Below are 12572 nucleotides of genomic sequence, written 5' to 3'. Positions count from 1 at the left end.
ATATCAAGAAGGGAAAATGTATGCCATAGTTAAAAGTACTTTCTCACTTTGAGACCTCCTTCAATTATGAAAAAAGAAGCAAATTAATTATGATACTCCTCTACTGTTGGATTGAAACATCAGCAAAGTTTCTTTTTCAGTTCTTGATAGTCCTTCAGTACTCATGTGATGGATATCGTCAGCCCAATCACTGTCAGACACTCATTTGTTTTGTACGTGTATAAAATGATGTCTCACAACGTTTGGGGGTATGGAATGAATGTTACATGTTGCATTGTTGAAGTCTGCTGCTAATATTAGAACAGAATGAACAGCTCACTTCCTGGAGGCATCAGCAAGCTTTATTTGCAAATTTCTTCAGTGGTATCAGACATGTGGAATAAATTATCATAAATTGCTTGTGATTAAATGTAAAGTACCAGGAGGATTTGCAATAGTTAATCCCTTTATTTCAGGGGTCTGTGAAGAGCAAAGTAAGCTGAAGACTGATACATAACTGGTTTTCATTAAAACTAATGCTCTTATATTATAGTATTGTTTTGTTTAATTATGGAACATAATTTTAGAAATTATAAGCTTTAGGAGTAAGGCAGTTAGCAATGTATACTGGCCTATAACTGCCATTATTCTGTATAAACTGCAAGTAGTAAAAGTGATATTAGAAACATTAAGACTTGCTCCAACATTTCATTAATAAACTAAATCTTACTTTGTACTAATATATTACATGGCTATGGCCAAAAGCAGAATTTCCCCCTAAATTCTGCTGAAAGGTAATCTTCTATTTCCATATGGCATAGAGCGAGACAAACATGAAAGAGACCAACAGAACTAGTATAGTGTGGAGATTATGTGCTGTGGTGTTCTTGGGTGCGCAGTGATTCACCCAGATGTCAGGAGAACATCTATTTCCTGTTTTGAAATTATGATTTCAGCTATTATTCACTTCCAAAGATCATGAAATAGCAATAGTTTCTCTATGGCCATCTCTGTGTATTTTAGTTATTGCCCGTTTTGGGGAGAGACAGCTGAATGGAGTGGGAGAACCAGAGGATAGCTGTTCAGCAACATATTACTCTAAACTGGCCCTGTTTTACTAAATAGGGATATTTTTTGTTTTGTTCTTGCTATTGAGAAGTGAAACCCTGAAGTAATCCTTTCACTATTTATTTAAAGTAAATTTTCTTCATTGTTACCACCTACAATGCTGAAATGTGAATTAAAGATTAACAAAAAGAGAAAGCAAGCAGATAAAAGTAGATGCACTTAGTTTCTCATTTGGTTCCTTCTTTCTTCTTCTTCTCCTTTTAGGTATCTACCAAAGGAGCAGTCCCCCCTGATGTTTGGAATGTAAATGCAGCCATGTCTTGAGATCAGGACAAGAGGTGCTATCAAGATGCTCCTTCTTCAGTGGCAGAGAGGGGAGTTCTGAATTGCTGGTAAGTTCTCTGCGTCCATACAGCAGTCTGATCCTGTTGGCTAAGCACGTTCTTTCCCCATAGTCCCTGTAAAGACGCTGGGTTAAGTGGATTATCTACATGGCTACAAGAGTTTAGAGGTAAACCTCTAAGCTTGCGGTTCCGTGAGGCAAGGTGAGCTGATCCAGTAGCTTACCACTGCTGAAAGGATAATCTTGTTCCTTTGCTTCCAGCTAACCATACCCAGTTCTTACTCTGTGTCTGGTCTAGCCCTTGACAGACTCGTCTGTGAGCCACTTCAGCCTGTTCACCCAGCATGAAAAGGGCAGGATTTTCTTCTGTTAATAAGCTGAATTGTTTCATGCAAATATTTGATTAGTGCTATGGCTGGTGCAATGGGCAAGGGTGGGACCACAGCAGAGAAGTGAGGAATGGCATAAGAGAGAATGGAAACAGAATCTTTCCCCTTTTTTTTGTTTTGCTCAGATTCTTGTGAAACTGCACCGTGAGATACAGCTCTTATTTATTTGGTTTTTTATTGAGGAGGAAAATAGAAGGGTTAATTCAGATAACTAGAAAATACTCTGTTGTTAAAGGCAAAGCAAAAGTAGTGGAAGAGCATCGGGGGATGCTTTGGGTTGGTATGTGTGCTTCTTGTTTGCCCTGTTTATAGTAAACTTTCTTTTTAAATAGGTGCCAAGCTAATTAGGCAAGGTCTTTTCTTCAACTCAATGGCATTTCTGTGTGTGTCACATGATACCTTTGAAACACTGACTTCTGTATCGAAGGATCAGAAGGCTGGCATAGAAAAAGGGGAGAATGTGTGCACACATCCTTCTTGACAAGGGAGAGCACTGAGATTGCAAGTAATCTCTGAATTAGGGTCTGATTGGTCTGATTTCCCTGTGTATGTATTCTTTTTCCATCTGGAAATTTGTTTGCTGGAGGAATTTAAGCCTTTTCTACATTTGTCCAGGATTTATGGATGGTCAGTAGATTAGGCAGAGACACTGTGCAGCTTGGAGATTCCAGATACATTCGTGTTATATGTTCAGAACAAACACAGAGCACATTTGCAGTGAGTCAAATGTTTTTTGGGCAGCATCACAGAAGCCTGCTGTGGAGCTAATATGAGTATTCTCAATAATTCCAACATGATCCAGAAGCACTGGACTTAAGTATTTTATAATAAGCATGTAGTTTTCACTTCATGAAATCTTGCGAAATATGACAGCCAAACCCTGCTGTAAAGAATTGTGGGAGTATGGCACACAGGAGTGAGAAAGAGTGGAAACAAAACTCGTAATATCAGTATGTGCAGTGAGCCTGGCCAAAACACAAAACATGCCACTTTTTGTAAATAGAACTTGCCAGGGGTATGTTGAAGGCTGTGAACATCAATTCAACAGAAAGCAACTTTTCCTGGAAGGTGGGATTTTTTTCTGCTTTTCCACAAATTTTGCCCAACTGGCTGTACCTTCTTTTCAGCAGGTGCACCACATTCTCAAGCACTGATACGCAGTTCAGTGTGTCCAAACCCCAGGCAACAATATTGCTTAAAGTTTTTGCTGCACAGTTTCTGTTCCATGGCACTTCACGCGTCCTTCCCCCCAGGACCCACCCTGTCTTAGTGTTGAAGGTGCTACATAATCAGTAGCAGTCTCCTTCAGTCAGATGGGTGTGCTAATAAGCTAAAGACAACAGGCAAAGGAAATAACTATACAGAGGCCTTGAGGTCCCTAGGGCTATGACTCAGATTTGGGACAGGGTGCAAGGAATTGCTTTATTTGGTATCTGTTGCCTTCTCAAGTGCAGTGTCATTGTTAAAAGTGAAAGACTGATGTACTCAATCCTTTTTGCCTTGTTTTTAAGGGTGAGGTATGTGGATCATACTCCTGTTAAAACAAACAGAGTCATACAAGGTTTTCCATGTTCTAGATGTAACTTGGCAAAGGCTGAGGAATCCAGAGTTAAGACTGCTGTTGCAGACATAATTAACTCCAGTGACATTACGTGTAATACAGCTACACAGTTCCATACGGGCATTCCAGTGCCTACCCAGTTCTGTGTAATGGGTTCAGAATACTAGTTCAAGTGTTCTGATTTAGCATGCAACTATATAAATACCTCACAACATCTGCAAAATTTCTAAGAATGTGGCGTTTACAAGATAGCAAAGTAGAAGTGGGTGCCCTAACTGCGGCTGCAGCAGAAATTGCCAGTGTAATGTAGCATGAGAAGAACAATCATAGTAAAATGATAATTATAATCCTCTGACCTGGCACTGATTTGCAGAAGTATTGTGGCTGTTTTTTCTGAATTCTTGGCAGAGAATTCTGTGTATCCTAAAACCATTCCTTCAATCAGATACCACATGTTTTAAGTTTTAGGTTATTTAGAAGACTTCTTTATTTGATTCAGTCTTGGGTTAATTTTATAATGAAGGAGAAAACAGCTCATTAACAAACAAAGCAATGTTTTTATACTCTGTGGTTTTCCAGCTAGTGGCTCTTATGAAAGGTAAATCACTTACATGAATGCGCTAATATCCAGTGTAGAGCTTGTAACCCACAGCGAGTTTTTGCAATAAATAAATTTTAGCTTTCTTCTAACTGCAGTCAGGACTGAGGTTTGCTAGTATCAGCACACCGCGTGTGTTGCTGTACTGTTATTAATTGTGAGCAGGAGTTGCTGAACAAATTCAAGGCAGGGACTGTGCATTCAGTTTCTCACACTGCTCGCATGCACTAATGATCCAAATGGAATACTGGGAATGCTGCATTTAAACTGAGTCTGACAGGAAGGATTAACTGGGGCAAGCACTGAATTGCACTTGACCTTTAATGTTTCTGAAATATACAAGTAAGAGGAGGTAAATATTGAACGTGAGGGACATCCTGATCCTTTTATCTGAGACCACTATATAGCAGGAAGGAGGGGAAGTTACTTTTACTTTTTGTGAATGCCTAAGGATCTGAGCATGCTCTGTCGAGCAGGATACAGAGCAGACTGCAGCTCTGTTCTGTGTCTGTTAAGGAAATGAGCCCCACCTCAGCTAAAATGGGCAAAACATCCTTGGTAAACAGAGCATTGGGCAGAGCTTACACAATTAGCAATTACTCCATGAAACCCAGGCTGGCCACTGCCCAACTTTAACTGAACTTTTATCCTCCCACAACATTTTGTTTAGAAACTATTTTTATTTTTAAACAATAATACTCACTAGCAACACCCATCCCGGAGGACATCAACTGCTCTGACAGCCATCCCAACTCCTGCTTAAATTGGGAACAGCAGATGCCATCTCTTCTAACAGAAACGATGAAAAGTCAGTGACTAGTACTTAATGTCCTATACATCTTCATTAATGAAAGGGAAACAAATTGCTCCTACAATGCTGTATTGTTAAACTCAGTCCTGCACAAAGGGTGCCTTACAGTCTTTGTGACAATGTGTTCTTCATGATGGAAAGTGAATATGTTGGAAAGCTGTCAATCAGGGAACAGGCTGAAGCCCCTAAAATCGCCTCTGTCCTCAGATTGGATTCAAACGGTGTGCCAGAGAGAAAAAGTATTTTGCTGATTCCAGTTTATGTGAGCAAGATTATGCCTTAGTTTCCTTTCAACAATCAATCTCATTTTGTAATTTGACAAAAAATTTGAACCTTTATTCCTCTGATACTTCCAATAATGGCTTAGAGCATCTCCTGGGGGTGGGCAGTGAGTATTAGCAAAATAACTGCTTGCTCTGTGACAGTTCTGGAGTTCAGAGTAGCTAGGTACTTGCCCAGAGTTACTTGAAACAATATTAACCACTGATGGTTCCCCAAATCAAGTACCTCCTACCTTTCCTACCAGCATATTCAGCTGTTCACAATCCACAGGCTTCCCAGCACTATCAACTGGCCGGTTACACTGTAAGTCTAGTTATATTGCAGCCATGGCCTCCTCTTTTTGAAAATAGAGTCGAAAGCACCACATCATCAATAGGAAGTGATGTAGAGGAAACATGAGGCTAGAATTTACTTTTGTTTCATAATCCAATTACTTGGGATACACTGAATCAATGGGGCTATTCCAGCTCTGAGAATAAGCCCTGCTCATGTGAATACGTGCTTGGAATCCCAAGCTCTGCCAATTCATGCTGGCATGACTAAAGAGATTCCTGCTTCCAGCTCTCTGCCTATTCTCCTGCTTGATGCTATCAGGCCAGTGGGAGGGGTGGCTAGCTAGACAATGTTCCTGTCCTGAGAAGCTACAGTCTGGTGTAGCAGAGCAAGCTGCCATAAAGTTCAGCTTTTACTTTCCTCTAAGCGGCAATTGCTGAGGGCTCTGATTCACAGTCCTTGATGGATTTTGACTACAGCAGCTGAAAAGGTTCCTATCCCACTATCACTCATAACTCCATCAAAAATTGTAATCAGAGCCTCCAATCTAATCACAGGGCATTAAACTCTGTTCTTCAAAGCTGTGAGCAGTATGGCTCTGTCAAATCATTGCTTACATCCAAGGTCAGTAAAGTCAACTAGCTCAATGTGTATTTATACGCATATACACACATGCTTTTAAATACACTGCTGCCAGATAACTATGATTTCCCAGTGAGTGCTTGATTCCTATATGGTTCTCAAATCAAGTTGGTTTTGTCAGCAGTTTGTCAAAATCATATACTGACAGTTTTTCACACCACGAGGAGTAGTAGCAGAGCAGCATCGTGGGAAAAGTGATTTATTGCACACATGTTATAAAGGATGTTGCTCTGAAGAATATTTATATTTATGATTTAAATGAGATCATCTGGGTTTTTTTCTCAAGAATGGTATAATAAGAAAATTTTGAATGGATGCAGTTCTGTGTTGGTGTGAGGAGTGATCTTGATTTTTTTGTGGGGGTGTATAAAAAAACCCAAACTATTAGTCTGATTTAGAAAAATAATTTAAGAGCTATTTTTGGGAGTATAGTCTCCAAATTCCGACCCTTTGGGTGTAAAGCAAATGTCTGGATTTGCTGAATAAAAAATGATGCCAGTAGATAACTGTTTGGAATTATTTTGACTGCAGCCAGCAAATATATCTCATCACTATGGTTGCAAAAACAAACACCCACCAAAGAACTGTATCTGACACAGAGAAAATAATTAAGGGAAATGGAACAATTTGCAGCCTGTATTGAATTCTTCACGTTCCCTCACACAAATCAGTAGTTAGAGGGGTGAACTCTGACCTCGATGTGGATACTCTGTTTGAGTTCTTGCCACTCTGATAGTAGCAAATAGGCGAACATTACTTAAAAATAGAAAGGAACTTGAGATGTATCTTCCTACTCAGAACCATTCCATCCCACATTTTTGATGATGGATTAGAGGAGGTTAGAATCACATGTCTGGATTTGAATTCAAGGGTATAGTTTTGCTTTTGAGTCCAAATTGAAAATAATTTGGTTTTTACCTCTGGTTTGGATGTAGTTAAAGATAACAGAACTTCCCAAAAGTGCCTTACTCTTAAAAGTTCTGCCAGTTCAAGTTTAATGGGATCAATCCATAGTTAAGCAAGTAATGCAGTTCCATACCACTAACATAAATAATTTCCTATAGAATGTATTCATATGTTTTTAACCCCAAATATGTTTAATTAAAAATAACAACAATGAAAGGAAGAAAAGAAAGGATTATATATCCAGGGTTAGATATCCATAAAAGGAATATAAAAGTCAGCACAGATTTTAGTACGAGGGGCACAGCTCACATTGGAATGGCTGCTGTCCTTCCTTGTTGATGTGTGGTGCAGCTGCTGAACCATCAGCATTTAGAGCCAGACTGAACATGAAATTGATGCTACTTTTTCTGAGCATGATTGGTTGTAAATAACCATTCAGCATCATCTCTTCCAGGACCTGAGGTGACCCTTCTTAGCAGGACAATCTTGAGAGAGGAGAAGCCAGAGTAACAAATAGTGCAGCTGTCCCAAAATAAGGCACCAGCTTTCATAGAATCCAAGCTCTAAGATGAAGATTACATCCCTCCCCCCCAAAAAATCAAACAAACAAACAAAACCCCAAAATACCCCAAAAAACCAGCTCTGCAGATAAGAACCTCAGTCCCCCAACCTTGTATCTATAGTTTTCTGCTCAAGACTGAGCTTAGTGAATCGTTGTTCACTTTGGCATGAGTGATTCTATGAAGACAAGCTATACCAGCAATTGTAATGTCCTTCCTTCTCCTCCTCTCCCTCTGGAAAGATCCAATTTTTCTTAATAGTTCTGAAATATGGTGCACATCCATGGGACATGCATCCCATTCTCCGCTAAGAAGATGCAATGATGAAACAATATATATAAAACTTCAAAAAACTGTACAAATTCCTCCTTTAGAAAAATGTGAGTATTCCTTCCCCACACCCCGTCATTTATTGGGAGAAACTGAATCAGGAAGGCTGAAAGACATGTGAATCCATATCAGTAGAAGAGTTGACTGTAATAAATTCCTGATAATATGCCTATTATTCCAGACTATCCCATCCAAAGAAAAACACTATGTTACTTAACAGAGCTTACACTGAAACCAAATGATATGTGCATACTTACAAAGGTACGGTAGAATTAAGTAATACAATGATGCACTTCCAAAATCTTTTTGGCATCAGCTTACTTAAAATTAAAGGTAGAGTTCCATATTTAAATTGCAGTTCATGGATAGCCACAAACTTTACAGCAAACATGTCCTAGCTGGGAAAGGACTGAGGATGTAATTCAACCTTACATCTTCTAATGTATTTTGCACCAGAAAATATGTTTAAATGTACTGAAATTAACAGTTTTCAAATAGTTTCTGTACTTTGCCTATATATTTTAGAAAAGTAAATCATAGAAATGTATTTCTCCCCCAGTCAGCAATAAGAGTGACATCATATAAAGGGAATGTACACAATGCCGAAAGTGTCCTGCTGGTTTGTATTAGCTTCCCTGGTCAGGCACATCCTGTGTAGCACTAGTTAAGCTTTACCAGTTTGAAAATAGACAGATCGTCTATTTGAACAAAGAGTGAACAAAGAGTTCACTGTGGAGAGAAGCTTCCCTGCACCCAGCAAAGAGAGAGCAAAGCTGTTCGGAACATTTCAAAGGCGGATGCATAGTCATTCCTCTTCAGACACAAATTGGTCAGTGCTCTTTTGGTACAAATTTAACCCCTCCTCCTCCTCCAAAATAGTAACACAGTAAAGAAGCAGAATGAGAGATAAAAGAGATGAAAGTTATTATAAACAGTTTTTCTAAATGAACCCACTTCATCCAGACAAATGTTGACGTACTCCCCAAAACAGATGGAGACATTGACCTGGGAACTAAGGAGAAAGTGGGTCCTTAGGCAACGAGGGGAAAATAAATGCTATTGTGTGTTTAGAACAAATGGTGGGCCATGTTCAGGCCTGATAACGGAGACTTCTCACAAGGTTTGTTTCTGTGGGACTTTGCTGTCAGTTTTCTGAAGCTGCTGGTATACTAATGTGAGAAATAAAACTACCTATTTCTTGTTATTAGTTGGAAAAAGTTCATTTGCGAGGATGGATTTGAAAACCTCTGTGCTGAGAAGGGAGCGTGGGGTGGCATTTCTTCCCTGGATACAAATTCAGCTTCTGATATTGTTAGTAACAGCTGCGTGTGTAACTGTGGAGCTGCTATAGATTAAATGAAAGGCAACTTCAATATGTTTTCCTTTTCCTTCCTGAAGTCCAGCAGCTATACAATCCCTCCTGAAATATATGTATGCTACAATAGTAGCTAACCTACTTTTATTTTCATTCCACAAGGTGCTGTTTGACTTAATGCTGGGCACAGCCAAAAGAGCTTTCTATTAAATCCCTTATAGAATCCCTTCTTGAATCCTTTGAAAGATTAACTTTTTGAAAAATAATCTTAACCTAAATTTCTAATTCTTTTGGCAAAAGTTTGAGCAACACAGTGTTTGTGTGTCTATGGGTGATGAAGGCGACAGCAGTTTAATGGTAACTCATTTAGTGTGTGTGTGTTACTTCTATGTCTACAGTAGCCAATTAAAATTCAGCTGATGTCCAGCTGCTGGTGATAATAAAGGTATTAGTACCATTGTAGTTAATCAATGGGTGCTTTGAAAATTGATGTCCTAAGGAAGATTAGAGAACAGGAAAAAAAACCAAACTTGTATTTGAACTGTGTATTTACCAAAAGATCTCAACCCACTAGTAGGAGGTATATTGAGCAGATGGGTTGGCAGAGACACATAGACAGCTGGTTTTGTCTGGCATACAGGTGTTTAACTTGGCTGCTTGCAGATTAGCTACTAGATGCCAGGTTTTTTGAGGGGATCACCTTGTTTAAGAAAAAGTAGCTCTTGTCCATTCCTATAGCAAGTTCAGTGAATGAGCCAGAGCAGCTATTTTCACTTCCTCCCTACTCACCTCTTTGACACAGTCCAAAAACCCCATTCACCTTCTGCCAGAGTTGGATTTAGATGGGAGAGAAAACAGTCTTTGCAGTTATGGTAGTGTGGTTTTGCCTTTTCTTGTGGTAGAAACAGAAGATGGAGCAAAACGAGACATTGCTGGCGTTCAATATTCAAACTATTGTTAATGTTCTGTTATTCTTCAGAGAATTCTTTTTGGTTTGTTTTTGATAGACTGACAAACATTAGCTGAGCTCTGCGTGCCTTTATTTGAAAGAATGTTTTTCAGTAGTTCCAAGATGAGCTAGTACTTGATTGTAAGTATATTGGGATTCAGTGCTGTGAAACTTTTGGGGTTTGTCCAAAAGTTAGACTGCAGAAATAGCTGTATAACATCAGCAAAGCCAGTTTGCTGTTTTCCAAGTTGTAGTGAGCCATAAAGTAAATGTACTTTATGCACTGGTGATAGATGTCATCTGAGAATCTTCAACAATGGTGCCAGATACACATGATTAATGAAATGCTGTCTACTAGAACACTGAGTGTCAAATGCAGACTTGGTATAAGTAGGTTAAATAAATTTGCCCCAAGCATAATATTGTCATTGGTGTACTTTTCTTCTGATGCTAAGTGTGATCACAGCTAGAATGATCTGAGACTGCTGTTGAAGCCAAAGTTTTCCTGTTGCATTTTTGTCTGGTATTCCAACCTGACTGCCCTGTCAAGAGGAATCACTTGATTGCTTTTGCAACATCTGCCTTTCCTGTATGGAATCAGATCTGTAAGACGCTGGGCAACCTCACTTAAATTCAGACATAAATTTCTGACCATTGTAAAAGGACAATAGTCAAATGTTAATCTGACTTTGTTACCTTTAATCAAGAAATGTGAATATGTGTAGAATGTAATATTTTGTTCTTGCTCCACAGCAAAGGCTGGTTTTTGTTACTTTGTTATAAACACTCAAAATGCTATTAAAATGCTCTTTCTAATACTGTGCTTTGTGAATGCAAGTTGTGCAGTCAACTTCCTGAACAGTGCATTGAAAATGTAATTCCTACCGTCAGGATGCACTTGGTCTGAAGAACTTGCAGCAAGCATCTGTATTTTCTGTTAAAGAAGCCCATGTGAAGACTCTGAGCTTGTCAACTTAATTTTTTAGCAATAATTTTTGTTGGCATGAGATTGTAGTAGCAGCTATGTTCAGTTAACAGGTAGCTCCTAATACATAGGTGTGTGTTTGTGTGTGTATGATTAAATAAACAAACACAAAAATGGACATTCTATATATACATATAAAGTTAATTCTGCAGTAAAGTTGTCAGACATTATAATTTAAAATAAACTACTGGACCACAGTGACAGCCACTCTTAAGTACTCTATTTCTATGTGTATGCTTGTTTTTTCAAACGAATTATTTTTTTTTAGAAAGGAGGAGGTGTCAGATAACTGTAGAAAAAGGAATGGTTTTATATTTGGGATGAGCAATCCTGTTATGCTATTTCCAAGTCTGCTTTAATGCAGCATGTTTTCATTATGTTTCAGAGAGATGGCAAAAAAGGAAAAAAAAATCAATGAAAACGCAGACAGAGCCAACTAAGAGTGAAATAAAAAATGAATCAAGAGAAGCCTGTGTGTAAAGAAGCGAAGTGGGAAAATGAAAATTTTAATGCAAATAAGTATCTGTGCCAGTCTACTTTTTAGAGACTGCTCTGTTTCAATGGAAGTTCAGTTAGTAGAAAACCAGGGTTATTAAAACTAAGAAAAGGGAGTCATTCTTTGAAAGTAATATGAATTTAACTGATGGAAGAAACAGGTCCATGAACTGTAGCAAGTTTTATGAACACTAAATATAGTTTGAGAAGTTTGAACTGCTCTTTTAACTCTTAAATAGCTTGGTTTCTACTGTACACTTGTAAATCATGACAGTTCTCCAGTTATGAAATGTGTAACTTAGTGGATTTCTCCTAAAACTGCAATGCTATTTTTTTTAAGTGTTCTGCATATTCATATTCCTTCCCATGTGATATGATTGACTAAAACCTTACCATTTAATGATGTGTCTCAAGAAATGTTGTGGCATCTCTTGACCTATTATGCAACAGTCCAGTAGTGTTAGCTTATTTAGCTATGACATATCTGAGGTATTTCAGCATCCGCCTTTAGAACAGGCACATAGCTGTAAATGAAATATGGTGTTTGGGTTGCATTTTAGACATCCACAGTGCTTTGTCTGAATTAATCAACCTGCTCATATGACATGCTTAGTTACAGCCATGTTACTGTTTTTTATAGGTGTGGTAGGTGTGAAGCTGTTGGGTAGTAGCCTACGAATCCAGCCCAGTCACTGGAATGCCGTATGGAACCTGGATGGAGTGGTAAAGGTATTATACAAATGTATCGGGTATTTTTGTGTGGATGTATTGATTTTTGTTTAGTGGGTGGCTATTAGAAAGGAAATTTGGAAAATAATACTGTGGGTCTGGACAAATGATCTCCCAAGTGAGCAGTGCTGTTATTAGGACAGTGGCCTGCCTCCAGCCTGAATCTGTATGGGTGCCAGGAGTCAGCAATCCAGGGGCTCAAAAGGACCAAAAGCTAATTGTCATTTGAAAGGCAAATTGTAAAACAATTGGCACCTTCTTTTCCTAGCTGGCACTGGAGTCTTATCCCAGTGAAGCCCCTTAGAAGACCGGCATGCTGGAAACTATACAGCTCTGGGAGAGGGTAAAGAGAACCAG

General features: G+C 38.8%; 1 long non-coding RNA gene across 4 annotated transcripts in view; it reads left to right on the top strand.

The window, feature by feature from the left end:
- Positions 1-612: 612 nt before the first annotated feature.
- LOC140656155 (uncharacterized) overlaps positions 613-12572 on the top strand; it is a 48165-nt gene continuing 36205 nt past the window's right edge. For 3 of the 4 annotated variants that reach the window (XR_012043996.1, XR_012043995.1, XR_012043993.1), the window contains exons 1-3: positions 613-1175; positions 1312-1439; positions 12127-12215. This is a non-coding gene — a long non-coding RNA (uncharacterized lncRNA). Of the gene's footprint in view, positions 1176-1311; positions 1440-8460; positions 8572-12126; positions 12216-12572 lie in introns of those variants that run through there. The other variant, XR_012043994.1, reaches the window with a different exon arrangement.

The sequence above is a fragment of the Ciconia boyciana genome, chromosome 8 (assembly GCF_034638445.1).
Source record: "Ciconia boyciana chromosome 8, ASM3463844v1, whole genome shotgun sequence".
In the NCBI taxonomy this organism is placed as follows: domain Eukaryota; kingdom Metazoa; phylum Chordata; class Aves; order Ciconiiformes; family Ciconiidae; genus Ciconia; species Ciconia boyciana.
This window is presented reverse-complemented; position numbering and strand designations above follow the sequence as displayed.